The 21514-nt window shown below is 39.6% G+C and overlaps 1 protein-coding gene across 47 annotated transcripts in view; it reads right to left on the bottom strand.

Moving 5' to 3' along the window:
* The window catches only part of JMJD1C (jumonji domain containing 1C), a 365022-nt gene that overhangs the window by 100921 nt on the left and 242587 nt on the right, over positions 1 to 21514 (bottom strand). For 12 of the 47 annotated variants that reach the window (XM_074002027.1, XM_065520122.1, XM_045362103.2 and 9 more), the window contains exon 1: positions 3217 to 3800. The exons of 30 other annotated variants lie outside the window; for them this stretch is intronic. The gene's annotated coding sequence lies outside the window, so the exon portion shown is untranslated. Of the gene's footprint in view, positions 1 to 3211; positions 3801 to 21514 lie in introns of those variants that run through there. 5 more of the 47 variants (XM_074002033.1, XM_045362104.2, XM_074002018.1 and 2 more) reach the window with 1 other exon arrangement.

The following is a 21514-nucleotide window of genomic DNA, read 5'->3' as shown; positions in this document are numbered from 1 at the left end:
TATGGGATTTAACTCATATCTTGGGTGGGGGTGACAGGGACAGAGCCAGGGGAGGAAGAGGAAGGAAACAGGGATACAATGTATAAATTTCTTTATGACTATCACACTAACTTTCAAAGTAGATGAAGATTAAATAAAATACAAGTGTCTTATATTCACGGTGCTATTCTAAAAACTTGAAAATGAAAACAAAATTCCACCATTTAAAAAACACAGTGGCTTTACTATAAATTTTTTTTTTTAATAATTGGAAAACAGTTCCGAAAACGGTATTAATAACCAACTCAGTTTCTAAGTTACCTATATCACATGCAGAAATCTTTCTAGCTACAGGGTAATTTGTGTTAATATTTCCACATAAAACAAAGCTTTTGGCATAGACAGTACAAATTCCCAGGCGTTTCAAAATCATTGTGTTTCCCCTTTCTCTTATTGTCTTTAAAAATATATAACATCTTGTTAGTAACAATAAACACACTCGAGGGAAAAACTTCAAGATGTTTGGTTTGGAGTGGCTTTTAAGGAGTTAATTTCTGTATTTAAGAAATTCCTAAGAGGAATTTCAGGTTGACTCACTGCAATCTGTAACAATGTTTCAAAGTTAAAAATGTAATATTAAATTTAAGCAAGTCTTATTTCTACACTATCTACATCATGAAGTTACAAATAATATTTTCTTAATTAAAAAAACAGGAAAAAATTATCTTACATTTTCACTTATTTTCAATATTTAAGATTAGAAAATCTAATCACAGTAACACCCTCTCTCCCATATCCTGGGCTAACCTTTTAAGCACTGTATTATTTATCAAAATTATTTTTATTTGGGTGAGAAATCACATTTTCAAAATAGAAAATCCTCACATTATTTAGCTATTTCCTTCTACTGTTATCATTTAACACTTTCCAATTTCATAAAATCCTATTTATTATTTTACTTAACAAGTGACAAAAAGTTTGTAAGAAATTCAAGAGCATTCATTGTATTTAGGCTTTAAAAGTGTCCACCACTATGTGACCAATTGACATGAAATATGTAACATAAACAGGGATATTTGGCTGATCCCTACTGTAAAAAATGTTTTTTCATATTATATCGCTGTCAGTTTAGTTTTTAAGTAAACTAGAAAACACTGGCATCTTCTCAAAAGGACTTTTAATCCTTGAACATTATCAAATGATCTATTTCTTTTCAAACAGTACCATGTCAGGTCAACCCATGAAGGTTAACAAAAAGGTCCACAAAAGGTATTATCTAAGTGGCTAAAGATACAATTCAATTAAGTAGGATTTGAAAAAGAAGTAAAGTTCTCCTTCTGGAGTGCCTCTTTCTTACGCAAATAATACAGGTGGCTTGCATTTCCTATGAGACCTAATCATTTTATAATATGAAAAACATTCTTCTGAAGAGAGCTCTCCTTTTCAAGGTAGGTCAGAGTTCTAAGGGTAAATTTCAACAAGCCGACCTATGATTTAAATTATTCTAAGTTAATTAGAAAAAAAGATTTCTAAGCTAAAAAAAAAATCTCACATTTTAAGATATCTCATTGAAAGCCAAGTAAAATTTGGCTACCAGAAATGTAAGAAAACTAGCTGACAATGATCAAATTTGAATACTCTTATAAGGACATGAGTACTTATAATCATTTACAAATGGAAGTCCAAAGTATATCATGCTTCTTAAATAGCAAATAAAAAGTGCTGATAAATACTTTTATAGTATTTGTTAAAGAAATGTTTCAATATTTATTAAATGAGCAACAGTGAATATGTGTGACTGCTCTACTTTAAGGAAAAATGAAAGGCAAACAACATATGAAGTGATATTAAAATACACCCCGGTGTTTTTAACTGGCAAATCCACCATGTAACTTGTTAATTTGTGTATTAGTCTAGTATGTTTCAAAGGAACATTTTAAGTTTAAAAATAATAATAAACATATTTAAATAAAAACAAATGGTCCTACAGCTGGCATGATGAATTTGTAGTAAATAGTTCATGGGTCTAGGTGCACTGGAATGTAAAGAAACTAGAACTCATGCATAACTAATTCAACACTCTAAAGATATATGATTCTATGAGTAACTTCCACAGCCTAAAGGGAAGCAATGAGCTAACATCTGATGAAAGTCGCAGTAGAATATGGCCCTAATCACAAAAGACTATTACTCAAATGCCCTAAAAAGCCTTTGAAACCCAAAATGAAAATTACTAACACTAAATGTTCAGTTGAAACAAAATGCTTTCTCAATTTTATTAATGGAGTGAGAATGTTTTTTAAGGTCATTTATCAGTGTTAAACACACTTTAAAAATAGTCTATGGCCAAAATAAATATAGTTGAGGGCCTGCGTTTCTAGTAGGGCCTACCAAACTATAGGAAGAATGCTTAGAACAACTGTATCCTGTTTGGGGCTCCATGCTGCACCACATTCCATTCACATGAGGAAGAGGCGAACAGATGAGCCCTCCCCGAAAAACATTTTTAAAATAAATCAGCTACAGCTCTTAAACACAACTCAGCTGCTCAAACAAACGATGTTAAAGCTCACCATTTCACATTTAACAGGAAATTCAAGGAGCTTATGTCTGCAGTCTTAGTTTCTAACAATCTCTGGTTAACAGTTAACAATTCCAAGTTTAAAAAAAAAAAAGCTTATTAACTGCAAAAATACTAATATAAATCTCACCAAAGGTAAATACTAAAGCAGAAAACAACCTAAGCAACATTTTAGAAGTTAAGATTTAATCTACCAAAAAAAAAAAAAAAAAAAGACTGGAGTGACTTGAAAGAACAAAGTCCAAATTCCCACCCAAGCAGGTCTATTGAAAAACACGATACTGTTAGAAAACAAGTTGGGGGTGGGGAAGGGAATAACCAAAAAAAAAAAAAAAAAAAAAAAAAAAAAAAAAAACCTCACAAAACAAATACCCTCACTTCTCTTGAAACACTAGTCTGAAAACCCTAATTTGAAGCACTTCTGCCATACTTTAAACAATTAAACTCTAGTTTTTAAATTAACATTTACAGTTATTAAATTACTACAAACACAATAAACCTTTTTAAACAAATGAAAGTTAAAAATTCTTAAAACTAAAAACATTGAGGCCAGATCTTTTACAAAAGGCAGTGACCTTAATTTCTCAGGCTGAGAAGAAAAACCAAATGTAATTATAAGACAAAAGAAAAAGGAAGCAGAAAAATACAAACCGTACTTTGTTCTTGAGAATTTTAAAGTATTTTTAAATCTCAGAAATCCACAGCAAGGCTTTAAAGGTCAATAAGTATTTGCTGAAATTTCCATTTTGTTCTGGAAGAGTATTTATCTAGTGTAAATACTTCTTTAGTCTTCAAAATCACAGGCAAATGGCTCTCAAACCAAGCATTTCTGAGCTCACTTGCAGCGGCGTCATTGTATAGGAAGAAAAGCCAAGACCACAGAACGAAGCAGGAGCTGTAACCTAACAAGTCTCCGACGAGCAAATGACGATTTTCTGTCTGCTCTGGCTGAGCCCCGGCAGTGATGAGGATTACAACTCGCTCTTTGTCATCAGCACTGTGGTGTTAACGACTAAGAAATCCTGCAGCTGAAGCACTACTGCATCCTCCGATCTGGGTCAGGATAATTTCTCTCGAGGTCGCTTACATAACCAGTAAGATACTCCAAATAAAGAGAACAGCCATCCATCAGCTGGAGAAAGCCTTTCCCACTGTACTCTGTCTGCGTGGAAACACAGTGCAGTAGCTTCCAACAGTGCAGACACCCAAATGAGAACGAGTACTTGGCTTAGGGCACACTGAGAGAAGGGAAGAGGCGGTGCTCTGTAAACTGTAACTAATCCCCCGTCACAGGTGCTGATGGAGTCACTTCCAGCACGAGTCACATTACTGGTGATTACTCATTTGGCTGCGGCCATAGAGACTGGCTCATAATTTTAACAACAGACAAAGACAGACTAGTGGCGAGACTGAAAGCTCAAGTTTACTGTCTCCTTCATAAGGCAAATGCAAATACTAAGTTTTTGCTTTCCAGATTTACCAAGGTGAGAAAGTGCAGAAAAGAAATAACATGTGACTATCTCTCAAGTTGGCAAAAATAAAAAATCAAATACACTTTGTACGTTTTTGGGCACGATTTATTAGTATAACCATTTTGCCTTAAAAATATTAAAAACTTCAAAATAAATCAATTTAAAATATTTTTAGGCAAAAACCTCAACAATCTCATAGGCATTTTACTAAAAAAAAAACTGGTAGTATTTTGTAGATTTGAAAATATTCAACCATTTTCACTCATTACAAAAAACAATTTAACCTAGATAGTTTCTAAGATACTTACAATTTGAAAGCATAAAATGTACTTCTCAGATGTGTTATATAATATAGTCTCTTAACATCTATCTAAATTCTAGAGTTCCGCTGTCCGATGTTGTCCAATATGGTAGTTACTAACCATATGTGGCAACTGAGCACCTGAAATGTAGTTAATCTGAATTGAGATGTGTGCTGTATGTATAAAATACACATTGAACATAAAAAAGAATTAAGATGTATCTCATGAATAGTTTTATTTTGATACGTTAATATTTTGATATATTGGGTTAAATAAAATACTGTAAAATTAATTTACCTATGTTAAAATTTTGATGTAAAGACTTAATTTAAAATCACACCAGTAGCTCACATTTTATTTCTACTAGACAAGGATGCTCTAATAGTAAGTTCTCTATTTTTTGGAGGATGTAGTCTTGCTGTGTTACCCAGGTGAAGCGCAGTGGTGTGATCTCAACTCACTGCAATCTCCGCCTCCTGGGTTCAAGCGATTGTCCTCCTTCAGCCTCCCAAGTAGCTGGCTTTACAGGGGTGTGCTACCATGCTGTTAATTTTTGTATTTTTAGTAGAGACAGGGTTTCACCACGTTGGCCAGGCTGGTCTCAAAAACTCCTGACCTCAGGCGATCCACCCGCCTTGGCCTCCCAAAGTACTGGGATTACAGGTGTGAGCCACTGTGTCTAGTCTTTTTTTTTTTTTTTGAGACAGGATTTTGCTCTGTTGCCCAGGCTACGGTACAGTGGCACGATCTTGGTTCACTGCAATCTCTGGCTTCTGGGCTCAAGCGATCCTCCCACCTCAGCCTGCCGTGTAGATGGGACTACACGTGGGCATGACCATGCCTAGCTAACTCTTTGTATTTTTTGTAGAGACAGGGTTTCACCATGTTGCCCAGGATGGTCTGGAACTCCTGAACTTAAGCGATCCACCCACCTCAGTTTTCTAAAGTGCTGGGATTTCAGGCATGAGTCATCCTGCCAGGCCTTATAGTAATTTCTCGTTTCACAGTGGAGACTTATGTGATGATATGAGACTGACTCTGGCTACTCAACAAATCAAGGAGCAGAGATGGAATGGAATATAAATTTGTGGCTCTACGTAAAACATCAGGTTATGTCTATTAATTTGTCAGTATAATTAAATTTTAACCTTTAGAGCATCCAGTGAAAATTTGCAAGTTTCTGACTTAGAGCAGGAAAGCTGGCCATATACTTAGTCAACCACACTTCTATATTACAATTTAATTGAAATGGTTTCAGTTTTATTGTAGAAATTAATGATGAAACAGAGGAATTATATATAGTAACATGCACTGAAACTTTAAAAATACACTTGTAGGTGTAGGTGCAAGAAAATATTTAATCTATTTTAAGATGTATGTAAATAGTCTTTTTTGTTTTGTTTTGTTTTGAGACAGAGTCTCACTGTTGCCCAGGCTGGAGTGCAGTGGCGTGATCTCGGCTCACTGCAACCTCTGCCTCCGTGGGGATTCAAGCAATTCTCCTGCCTCAGCTTCCAGAGTAGCTGGGACTACAGGTACACGCCACTATGCCCGGCTAATTTCTGTATTTTCAGTAGAGACAGGGGTGTCACCATGTTGGCCAGGCTGGTTTCAGATTCCTGGCCTCAAGTGATCCACCCGTCTCAGCCTCCCAAAGTGCTGGGATTACAGGCATGAGCCACCATGCCTGGATGTAAATAATCTTTCATTATAAATTTATCCCCATGGAGAAACCTCAATTTCAGTAAATCTAAAAATTCATACTAATTAAAAAAAAATGTTTTTTGAGATAGAGTTTCACTCTTGTTGCCTAGGCTGGAGTGCAATGGTGCGATCTCATCTCACTGCAACCCCTGCCTCCCGGGTTCAAGCGATTCTCCTGCCTCAGCCTGCCATGTAGCTGGGATTACATGCATGCACCACACTTGGCTAGTTTTGTATTCATACTGACTTTTTAAAAATAACACATACATAACCCCTTTATATCTATTCCAGAAGTATCACTTTCATTTCACAGAAATTAGCAGGTTAGCTACTGAAAAGAAGCCAGGATCAGTGGCGGGTGGATCACTTGAGGTCAAGAGTTTGAGACCAGCCTGGCCATCATGGCAAACCCCGTTTCTACTAAAAATACAAAAATTAGCCAGGGCATGGTGGCGTGCCTGTAGTCTTAGATACTCTGGAGGCTGAGGCAGGAGAATTGTTTGAATCTGGAAGACAGAGGCTGCAATGAGCCAAGATCATGCTACTGCACTACGGCCTGGGTGACAGAGCGAGACTCTGTGTCCAAAAAAAAGAAAAGCTACTGAAAAGGTATTTTTAATTTAGTATATGATGAACCTGCGCTTATAAAAAGAATGAGAAGAGATGGGCAATGATTAGCAGGACTGTGAGTAAAATATGGCTTTATTTTACAGAACATATTGTGTAGAACATGCATGATACAAAAAGGTAACTTTATTTTTCTGTGATGGAGCTTCGCTCTTTTCTGCGCAGACTGTAGTGCAATGGTACCATCTCAGCTCACTGCAACCTCTGCCTCCCGAGTTCAAGCAATTCTCCTGCCTCAGCCTCCCAAGTAGCTGGGATTACAGGTGCACGCCAGTAGGCCCAGCTAATTTTGTATTTTTAGTACAGACAGGGTTTCACCATGTTGACCAGGCTGGTCTCAAACTCCTGACCTCAGGTGATCTGCCCACCTTGGCCTCCCCAAGTGCTAGGATTACAGGCGTGAGCCACCACTCCCAGCCAAGGTAACTTTAGAACGAAGTGTTTTGAATAATGTTGTCAAGTGGATATTAAATCACATATAACCATCCTAATAATTCATTCATAATCAATCACTGAGACAAAAATAAAAAGAATCTATGTAAATAAAAGAACTCACAATATGTTACCAAACCAAAAAAAGCAAATGTTTAATACAGCTTAATATTATAAACTATCAAATTTTAAGTACTTTAATACATTTCCCCAATTTATTGTACATTAGAAACTTTCACAGGATTTATCTCATAGTCTTGCATAAACTCAAGTTTGTCTACATTGTATATGATATAGACTTAAAAACAGCTGTTTTTGCTTCTCAAGTGCTTCAATCCCTTACAGAATCATAAAGCACACAGAAGTAGGCTTAGCTAAACCATACAACTGCCTAAGTCATACAATCTTAGTAACAAAAATGTACTAATTTTTAGTAAAATTAATGTAATTAACAATACTGAGAAGCCATTCATTTTAAAAAAATATTTCACACTACATCATGGTTGTATTAAAATAAGACTAGCTTCTCCACTACTATAAATACTATAGAATCAATTCTTGATGCAAAGGATGCAGAGTTACAACTAGTTGGTAACAATCAATGCCTTTTAAATATTTAAAACGGGCTTGACATATATATATTTAGAGATTGGGTCTCACTCTGTTGACCAGGCCAGAGTGCAGTGAAGCTATCAGCTCACTGCAGCCTCAAACTCCTGGGCTCAAGGCATCCTCCTGCCTCAGTCTCCTGAGCAGCTGGGACTACAAGTATGTGCCACCACATCTGGCTAATATAAATATATTAATGTGACTGGTCTGGTATTAATTGGTCTGGTATATTGGTAAATTTTTAACACAAACAAAAATAATGAAGTAATGACAGAGAGAACCCACTTGGTATCAAGCATAAATTGCTAGGTTTTACATCAAGTCTCCTTAATGCACTCCTGTTATTACAACTCCTTAGGAATAGTAGATCCCACCTTTCACACATTTTAGTCCTTTAAACTGGTTGTTCTTAAGGCTTATACCTTCTTCACTGGACTGAGGTAAAAAGGTGAAAAGTTAACATTAATTTTTCTTTCTTTTTGTTGGGAGGTGGGGAGGGGAGTAAAAGGCCTTTTTTGGCTGCTAAACCAGGCTACGGGAAGAGGAAACTACTCCAGTTACTGCCCAGAAATACACATCTCTAACTTCCTTCCTTTTTAGTTGGTTTCTAGGTTACAAGTTGAATAAATCAACAGAGGTCAGAAAGTAAACAGAGGCTAAAGGAAGGCAACACTGTCTGCCTATCCAAAGAAAATCTATTCCTTCCAATAATGTGAGAATCTTATATGTACAATTTTAAGAGTTAAAATAAACAAGGATTTGGCCGGGCGCGGTGGCTCAAGCCTGTAATCCCAGCACTTTGGGAGGCCGAGACGGGCGAATCACGAGGTCAGGAGATCGAGACCATCCTGGCTAACACGGTGAAACCCCGTCTCTACTAAAAAATACAAAAAACTAGCCGGGCGAGGTGGCGGGCGCCTGTTGTCCCAGCTACTCGGGAGGCTGAGGCAGGAGAATGGTGTAAACCCGGGAGGCGGAGCTTGCAGTGAGCCGAGATCGCGCCACTGCACTCCAGCCTGGGTGACAGAGCCAGACTCCGTCTCAAAAAATAAATAAATAAAATAAAAAAATAAAAAAATAAACAAGGATTTTGGTTCCGTTTATCTTGGGCCATGAAAAGAATACATCTCTCATCTTTACACATGTGGAAGCCTAAACCACTGGATTTTAAAAAATTAAACAGACTCACAAACTAAAAAGCAAAAACTCTTGCAAGTTCAATTATCTAGCAGTATAAATATTTTTTAAGACATATGGGTAGGAAAAAAAGATGAACAACAGTAGTAACAGGAATTCAACTTGACTGGACTTACAAGAAAGCTGACTGTAATTCATTATTTTTCAATACGGCATATTGTAAAATCTATGAAAATACATAAAAATGTGACTCCTACATCACTGTAATGTCCAAAGGATCAACTTTTTAACATTAGGTCATACGCAGTGGTTCACGCCTATAATCCCAGCACTCTGGGAGGCGGAGGCAGGTGGATCACTTGAGCACATGAGTTCAAGATCAGCCTGGGCAACATGGTGAAACCTTGTCTCTACAAAGAATAAATAGCCAGGTGTGGTGGCACACACTACTCAGGAGGCTGAGGTGGGAGGATCGCTTCAGCCCAGGAGCCAGAGGTTGCAGGGAGCTGAGATTGTGCCACTGCACTCCAGTCTGGGTGACAGAGCGAGCCTCTGTCTCAAAAAAAAAATAATAATAAAGTTTTTAACATTAATAACTCCATGCAGATCTTCTATGTAATGCCAAACTTGTGTATCACAGTTTCAAACCTTCAATAGTCAATAGTCTATGAGTTTTACAAGGATTTCTAGTAGATATGGACCTTAAGACTTTTTTAACTCTCCTTTCTCCAGCAAACATTGTAGCACATTCATTCTATCAATAGGTATAAAATGGCTTCTATGTGCAAGGCACCATACTTTGGCCCAGGGTATGCAATAGTGAGGAAAAGACCACAAAATTCTTACCCCAGCAGAGTATTCAGCCTTTTATAAGAAAACAGAAATTAATACAGTAATCATACAAATCAAGCAGCAATCATACAAGCAGACATAGTGGCATGCCCCTGGAATCCCAGCTACTTAGAAGGTGAGCTGAGAGGATGGCTTGAGTTCAGGGAGTAGGAGACCAGCCTGGGCAACATAGCAAGACTCTGTCTCTAAAAATATAGGTATTTTTAAAAAGGAAATACAAAATTTTTAGTCCTATTACTTTAATGTTAGAAATACTCTCATTTTTACAGATACAAAAATGGACACTCAGAGTTTAAGTGACTTTGCTTGTCAAAAATCTTGTTTATAGAAGTGCTAGGACCAGAACTTGGATTTCCTAATTCACAGCTGAATGGTTTTTACATCGTAAGATGGTGTGAAAGCACTGTATTTATTTTCATGCTGGTTCGCAGGGGTGGCAGAGAGCAAAGTGTTTTGCCATCTGCTGAATTAAACTTTAAACTCTGAACGCTAATGGAGAAAAATGAAGCCTGTCTAGAAGAAACGGCAAAGTCATAAAGTACAAAGGAAAAGAAGTATGACATAACTCTATACATTTTTAATTTGCTTTACTGATATATGTCACCTTTCACAAAGGAGAAATAAGCAGGATTAGAAGGAAATCAATTCAACATAAAGAGTTTTTAAAGCTATGTTCAGAAAAAGAACATTGGGCAAAATGATAAAACACTAATATTTGGAAGAAAAGGAAAGCTTATTTAATTACTTTTATTTCTCTCAAGAAAAAGTGATTTTACTATGGAAAATATAAACTAGAGATTAAAAAAATAAACTAAAGATTAAATGATATGTACAGGATCCTTTTTGTTTCCAAAAATAGAGTTTTCTTAACAAGTAACATAATTATATTTGAGAAAATTTGTAAAACAAATGCATGAAGAAGATCCCATATTCTTATCCTTAGTGAACCCAGCCAGTTAACTATTTAAACGCACTTTCAGTCCCTTTTTCCCTCACAACCATATTAATTATCAACATTCAGGATACACGCAAATTTTAAGTTGCTCATTTTATTTAATAATCTCATGTTCTTACATTGCCATCATTTTAAGTAACTAATAAATAAGCACGAGTTTATTAAAGCATTAGTTTTATTATTCATTCTCTTAAGGCTGAATGCTTAAACTGCTTTCAATTTTGTATTATAAACAACACTATGAACATCTTCATGCTTTAAATAACTAAAATCATAGATTAAATTATATGTTAGAATACTAAAATGTGGTAGAGATAAGCTCAGAGCCATTAACTGGCAGTCTTTGTAAAAATCATGACATTGCCAAGACATTAGAGATAGGCAGTTGAGGCTGGACACTGTGGCTCACACCTGTAATCCCAGCACTTTGGGAGGCCGAGGCCGGGGGATGACTTGAGGTCAGGAGTTTAAGACCAGCCTGGCCAACATGGTGAAACCCTGTCTCTACTAAAAATACAAAAATTAGCTTGGCATGGTCTCAGGTGCCTGTGATCCCAGCTACTCAGGAGGCTGAGGCAGGTGTGGGGATTACAGGCGCCCACCGTCACTACATCCCGGCTAATCTTTGTATTTTTAGTAGGGACAGGGTTTCGCCATATTGGCCAGGCTGGTCTCCTCCTGACCTCAGGTGATCCACCCTCCTCAAACTCCCAAAGTGCTGGGATTACAGGCTTGAGCCACGGCACCCGGCCACGAAACCAATTTTAATTACATATGTAATAACAGTAGTCCCACAAAATATGAGACTCACTGAAGTCAGATGATTGAAGCTTATACAGCATCTGAAGCTACAGAAGGAATAGAAGCTTGGGGCTTTTAAGGGTTGGTGTCTATGCAAGTCATACGAAATAGAGTGAGCGGAGAAAATATACGATGAATAAAGATAGTCTTGTTATGCAGACTGAAGTCTCTCAGGGAATAACAGCTGTCTGGAGCAGCCCTTTTCCTGATACAGATAACTTTTTACTAAAGCAGATTTTCTTTATAGATGGGTAAATTTCTTTTACAAAAGGGCAGCTTTTCAGAATTACTCCTGTGTCTGCAGATTCTCAGAATAGCTAGCTCAAAACATGGCAAAAAAAAGATATTTTGGGGATGGCAAATTCTGGTTTCTTACTAGAATATTTTGGGTGGGGTATCTTGAGCCAAAAATGGATAATTAGTATAATGAAAATTTTTTAAATACAAATTGACCAAGTAACAGCAAAATATATTCATTGAGAGTAATTTGCATTTCATTTTATTTTATATGCTTTTTAAATATTTTGAGACAGAGTCTTGTTCTGTCTCCCATGCTGGAGTACAATCATGTGATCTTGGCTCACTGCAACCTCCGCCTCTTGGGTTCAAACTATTCTCATGCCTCAGCCTCCCAAGTAGCTAGGATTACAGATGCGCACCACCACGCCTGGCTAACTTTTGTATTTTTAGTAGAGACAGAGTTTCGCCATGTTGGTCACGCTGGTCTCCAACTACCTCAGGTTATCTGCCCACCTCGGCCTCCCAAAGTGCTGGGATTACAGGCATTAGCCACTGCACCCAGCCTACATTTTAATAAAAACAAAAGTTATTAGATTAATAAGATTTGAAACTAAGATTTAAGGAACTTGACTTAAAACTTTTATCAAGACAACCTACAATAGGTAAGTCAATGAAATACAGGCTGGATGATAATTACATATCTGCAGTGGGTTAAAGAGTACTGATTAATAGGCCAGGCACATTGGCTCACAGCTGTAATCCCAGCACTTTGGGAAGTTGAGGAAGGCAGATCACTAGAGGTTGGGAGTTTGAGACCAGCCTGACCAACATGGTAAAACTCTGTCTCTACTAAAAATACAACAATTAAGACAGAATAATAATAATAATAAAAGTAGCCAGGTGTGGTGGCACATACCTGTAATCCCAGCTACCTGGGAGGCCGAGGCAGGAGAATTGCTTGAAACCAGGAGGCAAAGGCTGCAGTGAGCTGAGATTATGCCACTACACTCTGGCCTGGGTGACAGAAAAAAAAAAAAAAAAAAAGCAAACAAACAAACAAAAAATGTGTACTGATTAACAGTACTGTTGCCGAGTGTGTAAGCCCAGCACCTTTGGGAGGCCGAGGTCGGGAGTTCAAGACCAGCCTGACCAACACGGAGAAATCCTGTCTCTACTAAAAATACAAAATTAGCCAGGCATGGCGACACATGCCTGTAATCCCAGCTACTTGGGAGGCTGAGGCAGGAGAATTGCTTTAACTCAGGAGGCAGAGGTTGCGGTCAGCTGATACTGTGCCATTGCACTCCAGCCTGGACCATAAGAGCAAAACTCCATCTCAAAAAAAAGAAAACAGCACTGTTATTAACCTTATTCATTCATTTCTGGTCTTATATACTCATTATCGCTTGAAAGCTATCTCTATTTTCAAATTAACAAATGACAGAATGGCTGGCTGGGCACGGTAGCTCATGTCTGTAATCCCAACACTTTGGAGGCTGAGACAGGTGGATCACCTCAGGTCAAGAGTTTGAGACTAGCCTGGCCAACATGGTGAAACCTCGTCTCTACTAAAAATATAAAAAATTCTCCAGGTGTGGTGGCGAGCACCTGTAATCCCAGCTACTCAGGAAGCTGAGGCAGGAGAATCGCTTGAACCCACAAGGCGGAGGCTGCAGTGAGCTGAGACGGTGCCACTGCACTCCAGCCTGGGCAAAAGAGCAAAAATTCTGTCTCGAAACAAATGATATAGTGATTTAAATATATGTCTTATGAAAAAAACAATCAAGATCTAGATTTTAAAATGATCAGGAAAATCTGGATTTCTATCCATTGAAATAGAAAAAAATTTTTAAAAAGCTGAAACAAGAATTAACCTTAAATTTTAATAATGAAACCCCGTCTCTACTAAAAATACAAAAAATTAGCCGGGCGCGGTGGCGGGCGCCTGTAGTCCCAGCTACTCAGGAGGCTGAGGCAGGAGAATGGCGGGAACCCGGGAGGCGGAGCTTGCAGTGAGCCGAGATCGCGCCACTGCACTCCAGCCTGGGCAACAGCGTGAGACTCCGTCTCAAAAAAAAAATAAAAAAAAATAAAAAATAAAAAATAAAAATAAAATAATGAAAAAGTTTACCTACATTTAGGTTTAAAAACTCAAACTACTCAAGTAGAATGTATAGAAGCACCAGCTTCCTTGAAATGCACGTGAAAGAGGCCAGGGTCCAGGGGCTCACACTACAATCCCAGCACTTTGGGAGGGAGGCAAAGGTGGGAGGATTGCTTTGAGACCAGTCTGGGCACCATAGTGAGACCATCTCTACAACAAAAAAAATTTTTTTAATTAGCTGGGCGTGGTGGCATGTGGCTATAGTCCCAGCTACAAAGGAGGAGCACTTGAGCCCAGGAAGTTAAGACTGCAGTGAGCTGTGTTTGTGCCACTGTACTACAGTCTATATGACAAAGCAAGACCCTGTCTCTAAATTAACTAATTAATTTATGTGAAAGAATCCTGAAGGATTTGAAGACACTAAACCAATACATACCACATATATATTTTTAAATGGTACTGGGAGGAATCAAAACTTGAATAGGCTGGGCACAGTGGCTCACGCCTGTTTTCCCAGCACTTTGGGAGGCTGAGGCGGGTGATCACCTGAGGTCAGGAGTTCAAGACCAGCCTGGCCAACATGGTGAAACCCCATCTCTACTAAAAATACAAAAATTACCTGAAGTGTGGTGGCACACACCTGTAGTCTCAGCTACTCAGGAGGCTGAGACAGGAGAATCACTTGAACCTGGGAGGCAGAGATTACAGTGAGCAGAGATCATGCCACTGCACTCAAACCTGGGTGACAGAGCGACACTCCATATCGATTAAAAAAAATTACAAAATAGTAAGGTCATTTGAAGGAATGGTGAATGTTTTGCCTGGAAGAGAAGAGGGACACATAATAAATAAGTATGATTATTTTAAAAGTTAGTGTAGGCCACGCACGGTTGCTCACGCCTGTAATCCCAGCACTTTGGGAGACTGAGGTTGACGGATCACAACGTCAAGAGATTGAGACCATCCTGGCCAACATGGTGAAACCCGGTCTCTACTAAAAACACAAAAATATTAGCTGGGCGTGGTGGCACGCACCTGTAGTCCCAGCTACTCAGGAGGCTGAGGCGGGAGAATAGCTTGAACCTGGGAAGCGGAGGTTGCAGTCAGCCGAGATGGCACCACTGTACTCCAGCCTGGGCAACAGGAATGAAACTCTGTTTCAAAAAAAAAAAAGATTCTGAATGAAAATTTGTCAAGTCGTCACTATAAGGAATACATTTCTGCCTCTGGCTGGGGGTGGTTTATAAAATATTAAAGATTCTTTTCAATTCTAAGATTTTAATATTATCTTGTTCAATCTATTTAACAATGTTTAAGAGCAAAGTATAGATAAATGTGATAAATCAAACTCTTCATAAACACTGCTACCACTTGTGTGTGTATGTATGTATGTGTGGTGTGTGTATATATACATACATACATACATACATATATATATATATATTTTTTTTTTTTTTTTTTGAGACTGAGTTTCCCTCTGTCGCCCAGGCTAGAGTGCAGTGGCGTGATCTTGGCTCACTGCATCCTCCGCTTCCTGAGATTAAGCAATTCTCTGCCTCGGCCTCCCAAGTAGCTGGGATTACAGGTGCCCACCACCATGCCTGGCTAATTTTGTTTTGTATTTTTAGTAGAAACCGGTTTCACCATCTTGGCCAGGCTGATCTTGAACTCCCGACCTCGTGATCCACCTGCCTTGGCCTCCCAAAGTGCTGGGATTACAGGCGTGAGCCACCGCGTCTGGCCCACTTGTGTATATATAAAAAAGCATAAAATAAGTACTCCTGAATGTTTCATGTATTATTCATACGAACCGGCAGAATTAAAGGTAAAAAGTAACATCTCCCATTTTAAACTTGATTAAGTAAATCAAGTAGGCCGTCCCACGTGACAGAAGTAAAACTACACAAGATGCTTGTGTGGCATGGGATCCACAGATCCTTTACCTTTTTCTTTTTTCTTTTTTTTTTTTTTTGAGACGGAGTCTCGCTGTGTCACCCAGGCTGGAGTGCAGTGGCATGATCTCGGCTCACCGTAAGCTCTGACTCCCGAGTTTACGCCATTCTCCTGCCTCAGCCTCCCAAGTAGCTGTGACTACAGGCAACCGCCACCTTGCCCAACTAATTTTTTGTATTTTTAGTAGAGATGGGGTTTCACCGTGTTAGAAAGGATGCTTTCGATCTCCTGACCTCGTGATCCACCTGCCTCAGCCTCCCAAAGTGCTGGGATTACAGGCGTGAGCCACCACATCCAGCTTCTTTTTTTTTTTTTTTTTTGAGATGGAGTCTCACTCTGTTGCCCAGGCTGAAGTGCAGTGGCGCAATCTCGGCTCACTGCAACCTCCACTTCCCAGGTTCAGGCAATTTTCCCTAGTAGCTGGGATTACGGGCGCATGCCACCATGCCCAGCTAATTTTTCTTTTCTTTTCTTTTTTTTTTTTTTTTAGTAGAGATGAGGTTTCACCATGTTGGCCAGGCTGGTCTCGAACTCCTGACCTTGTGATCCACCCGCCTTGGCCTCCCAAAGTGCTAGGATTATAGGTGTGAGCCACCGCGCCTGGCCCCCATTTTTTTTTTTTTTTTTTTTGAGACGGAGTCTTGCTCTGTTGCCCAGGCTGGAGTGTAGAGGTGTGATCTTGGCTCACTGCAACCTCCGCCTCCCGGGTTCAAGCGGTTATCCTGCCTCAGCCTCCAGAGTAGCATGGACAACAGATGTGTGCCACCACACTTGGTTAATTTTTTGTATTTTTATAGTAGAAATGAGGTTTCACTGTGTTAGCCAAGATAGTCTTGATCTCTTGACCTCATGATCCACCGCCTCGGCCTTCCAAAGTGCTGGGATTACAGGTGTGAGCCACTACACCCAGCCGATCCTTTACCTCTTGAGGATAAAAATTAAATATAATTTTGTGGGAATAATAAATATTATACTATTAAATCAACCCAACCATAAAAGCAATGCTTGTGTTAAAATGTTAATACTCATAAAAATCACAGGAGAAACTGAGGTTAAGCTAAAATAAAATGTTTTCAGTCTTGAGTCCTGTCAAGCACACCCTCCTCAGGGAGTAGGACATATGACATTACGTTTGCATATGACTGATTTCCTGACCTTTTTCGGTCAAAAGCTAATAATATGTATCTTCCAATTTTTCCTAATCATTTCATTGTTTGTACTCTTAGAAACTTGAATAAGACATCTTTTTTGCACTGGTTTTGTTCATTTCCATCTGGCAAACATCTGTTTCTTGTGCAATATAAGTCATCAAGGCTCTACAATTATTTTTCCATTACCTCCTTGTTTGTTAAAACTGATGATGTCAGTAACAATCTGGAAGCTGAATTTTTCAATGGACAAATGAGAGTCACAATTTCCATTAAGTATATAATATGATGCAGCAGCTATTTTTGCATATTTAAAAGATTAACACATTTAGGTGACAATGATCACCTGTGCTAAGTAGTATTTAGATTCAAAATATAGTAAAGTAATAAAATAATTCAAGTTTCTACCATATTTCTTTAAGTATTGGTAATTTATGCCAATATTTTGACAGGAGTGAAATATCAAAGTACTGACATGCAACACAGAAAGACTATATTGAAAGGCCTTTATCACACAATTAAAGATTGGCACTGAAGTGTTTTCTTTCAATTACAAATTATTATTCATTTAAATTTTCTTCCCCTACTAGCATGTTAAGGGATAACAAAGTTATATTTTTAAAATGTACAAGGAAAACAAATATACTAATCTCCTCTCAGGTCAATAACTATTAATAAAATTTCGATAACACTTCTTTAAAAGACCTTCCCCACTAAAACTCTAGGTTTTCTTTTTTGTCTTTTATTTATTTATTTATTTTTTGAGAGGGTGTCTCGCTCTGTTGCCCAGGCTGGAGTGCGGTGGTGCGATCTCGGCTCACTGCAAGCTCCGTCTCCTGGGTTCACGCCATTCTTCTGCCTCAGCCTCCTAGGAAGCTGGGACTACAGGTGCCCGCCACCATGTCCAGCTAATTTTTTGTATTTTTAGTAGAGACAGGGTTCCACCTTGTTATCCAGGATGGTCTCGATCTCTTGGCCTCGTGATCCGCCCGCCTCGGCCTCCCAAAGTGCTGAGATTACAGGCATGAGCCACTGCGCCTGGTATACTTTTTTTTTTTTTTCTTTTTTTGAGATGGAGTCTTGCTCTATCACCCAGACTGGAGTGCAGTGGCATGATCTCAGTTCACTGCAACCTCCGCCTCCTGGGTTCAAGCAATTCTCCTGCCTCAGCCTCCTGAGTAGCTGGAACTACAGGCAAGTGCCACCATGCCCGACTGATTCTTTGTACTTTTAGTAGAGACGGGGTTTTACTCTATCAGCCAAGATGGTCTCGGTCTCCTGACTTCTTGATCCGTCCGCCTGGGCCTCCCAAAGTTGCTGGGATTACAGGTATGAGGCACCGTGACCAGCCCTCTATGTTTTCTTAATTCAGGTCAGTTTCACTGAAGACCTATCCCTGTAAAGGAATGAGACAAGAGTCCCAGATCTAACTGAGAAAGAAAAAAGTTAAGGCCCACTAATGATGCCCAAAAGCCTCACAAGTTCATCCCTGTAGAGACAGGAAAATTTCATAATTAGAGTCTTCATAAATAATAAAAATTTCTTCCAGAGTTGCAGTTTCCTACAAAGTTTCAGATAGCCTATAAGCAGTCGGAGCAAATAAACTTCTTTGTAGGACTCCTGTGGATTTAGCAGTGTTTTATAGCTTTGGTAACAACTGCTTTTTCTTTGGGGATCTGAAAGCTTTCCTGTATTAGCAACCTGACCACCTGCTTTCTGAGTTTTTTTGTTTGTTTTTTTGAGACGGAGTCTTGCCCTGTCACCCAGGCTGGAGTGCAATGGCACGATCTCGGCTCACTGCGACCTCTGCCTCCCGGGTTGAAACAATTTTCCTGCCTCAGCCTCCCAAGTAGCTGAGATTACAGGTGCCCGCCACCACACCCAGCTAATTTTTGTATTTTCAGTAGAGACGGGGTTTCACCATGTTGGTCAGGCTGGTCTTGACTCCTCACCTCCGGTGATCCACCCACCTTGGACTCCCAAAGTGCTGGGATTACAGGCATGAGCCACTGCACCCGGCCTTTCTGAGCTTTTTAACAGAACCATTCTTATTTACTTCAGGAATTCTCAGAATCATTCTTCCTGCCACATTTAGGTTAACAATACTTTGTTTTAACTTTGTGCTGTATTCTACTTGGCCTTGGAGAATGTGGGTATACTTAAAAAGTTACATAATTCAGTGTAAAAAACAAAATAAAACCATTTAAATTGGTCATGGAAATATGCATTTTTCTACTCTGACAAGAAGAAAAGCAAAATGCTACACAGAGAAGCAACTGTTCATGAACTAGGTTTGTCAACAGAGTCAAATCAAAATGTCTGTGTACTTTCTTTGCTAGGAAAAAGATAATTTTCTTTTTTCTTTTCTTCTTTTTTTCTGGGGCGGGGGGACGGAGTCTCGCCCTGTCACTCAGGTTGGAGTGCAGTGGCGCAATCTTGGCTCACTGCAACCTCTGCCTCCTAGGTTTAAGCTATTCTTGTGCCTCAGCCTCCTGAGTAACTGGGATTACAGGCGCACGCCAACACGCCTGGCTAATTTTTTGTATTTTCAGTAGAGACGGGGTTTCACCATGTTGAGCAGGCTGGTCTTGAACTCCTGACCTCAAGTGAGTCATTCACCTCAGCCTACCAAAGTGCTGGGATTACAGGCATGAGCCACCCACACCTGGCCTGGGGTTTTCTTTATCCCTCTCTTACAGTGGTGAATTAGACTGAGCTTTGTTATGCTTCATTATGTTTATTACTGTCATTCATTCGTGAAGAATCCTCAAAGAGCTTGATGCTGAAGGCTGAGAGTGGTGTTAACCAAGGCCTAGAACCAGTGGTTCTCAAAGGATAACCCTCGACCACCGCATCTACAGAAACACCAATCCTTCATTAACTTCGTCCATAGGTTCTTGGGAATAACATATAACGAAATCAATTTTACCAGAGGCTGATATAAACAAGAGTTAAGTTCCCATAGCATATTTCTGGTGACAAAAACATCATTAGGCCGGGCGCGGTGGCTCAAGCCTGTAATCCCAGCACTTTGGGAGGCCGAGACGGGTGGATCACGAGGTCAGGAGATCGAGACCATCCTGGCTAACACGGTGAAACCCCGTCTCTACTAAAATACAAAAAAAATTAGCCGGGCGAGGTGGCGGGCGCCTGTAGTCCCAGCTACTCGGGAGGCTGAGGCAGGAGAATGGCGTGAACCCGGGAGGCGGAGCTTGCAGTGTGCTGAGATCTGGCCACCACACTCCAGCCTGGGTGACAGAGCGAGACTCCGTCTCAAAAACAAACAAACAAAAAAAAAAAAAACAAAAAAAACACACATCATTAAACTTCGAAATAAGCAGCACTCAAACACATTCAATATTTAACATTGTAATAAATGTGAGCTATACATACCTTTAAGAAAGATGAATAAAAACAAGTTAATTATTTACCCAATTATTACAGTTCAGAGTTGTGAGTGGCCAGAGCTTATCCAAGAAACTCATCATTCAAGGCCAGAACCAATCCTGCACAAGATGTCATTCCCTTGCAGGGAAGTCTCACACACACACACACACACACACACTCACTCACACACACACTCTCACACACACACGTGCGCGTGCGCACACACACGGACAATTTAGACAAGTCAATTAAATTAGCTTGCACATCTTTGGGATTTGGGAGGAAACCAGAGTATCCTGAGCAAACCCACGCAGACATGGAAACAAAGTGCAAACTCCTCACGGACAGTGTTCGTGTAAGCACCACTGTCACAACCAGTTTGTGACCTCAACTGGGCCTACACTGTTGATAACAAAATGTCGAGTTATCTCATAGGTATAATGGATCCCAAAACTGCAAGTCCTATAGCATGCATGACAGAAAAAGCTTTAATGACTTAACAACACCTGGAACCAATAATTCCTCTTCTCAGAACCAAGACTGGCACAGGAGCAGAACCCAAATGTCAGAACCTCTTTTGGAAGTGAAGGATCCATTGGCTTGAAAGATACAGGGCTAAAACTGGCCTCAACATAACTTACCATAAATGGCAAAATTTGAAGCCCACCAATAGACCCTGCTAAGCCAACATTTCTAAATCCCTTCCCTTGCCCTCTGAGTCCATATACTTGCCACAGATCCCAAATCAGAAAGACAGATTTGAGTCTGACTCTTGTCTCTTTCCTAGCCAGTTTTGCAATAAGCCTTTCTTTATTGTCTGGGCAGACTGGCTTAAACCTCTAATCCCAGCACTTTGGGAGGGCCCAATCACTTGAGCCCAGAAGTTCAAGACCAGCCTGGGCAACCTGGGGGGATCCCATTTCTACAAAAAATATAAAAATTAGCTGGGTATGGTGGTGTGTGCCTCTAGCTCCAGCTACTCAGGAGGCTGAGTTGGGAGAATCACCTGAGCCCAGGAGTTTGAGGCTGCAGTGAGCTATGATCACACCACTGCACTTGAGACTGGGCAATACCGTGGGAACCTCTCTCAGAAACAAACCAAACAAACCAAACAAAAAAACCTTTCTTTTCTCAAAAGCCAATGCCATAGTTACTGGTTTTCTGTGCACACTGAACAGCAAGCCCATTTGCTTGACAGCAGCCCCAGCTAGGGATCAATACTTTTATCATC

The sequence above is a fragment of the Macaca fascicularis genome, chromosome 9, assembly GCF_037993035.2.
Source record: "Macaca fascicularis isolate 582-1 chromosome 9, T2T-MFA8v1.1".
Lineage (NCBI taxonomy): Eukaryota > Metazoa > Chordata > Mammalia > Primates > Cercopithecidae > Macaca > Macaca fascicularis.
This window is presented reverse-complemented; position numbering and strand designations above follow the sequence as displayed.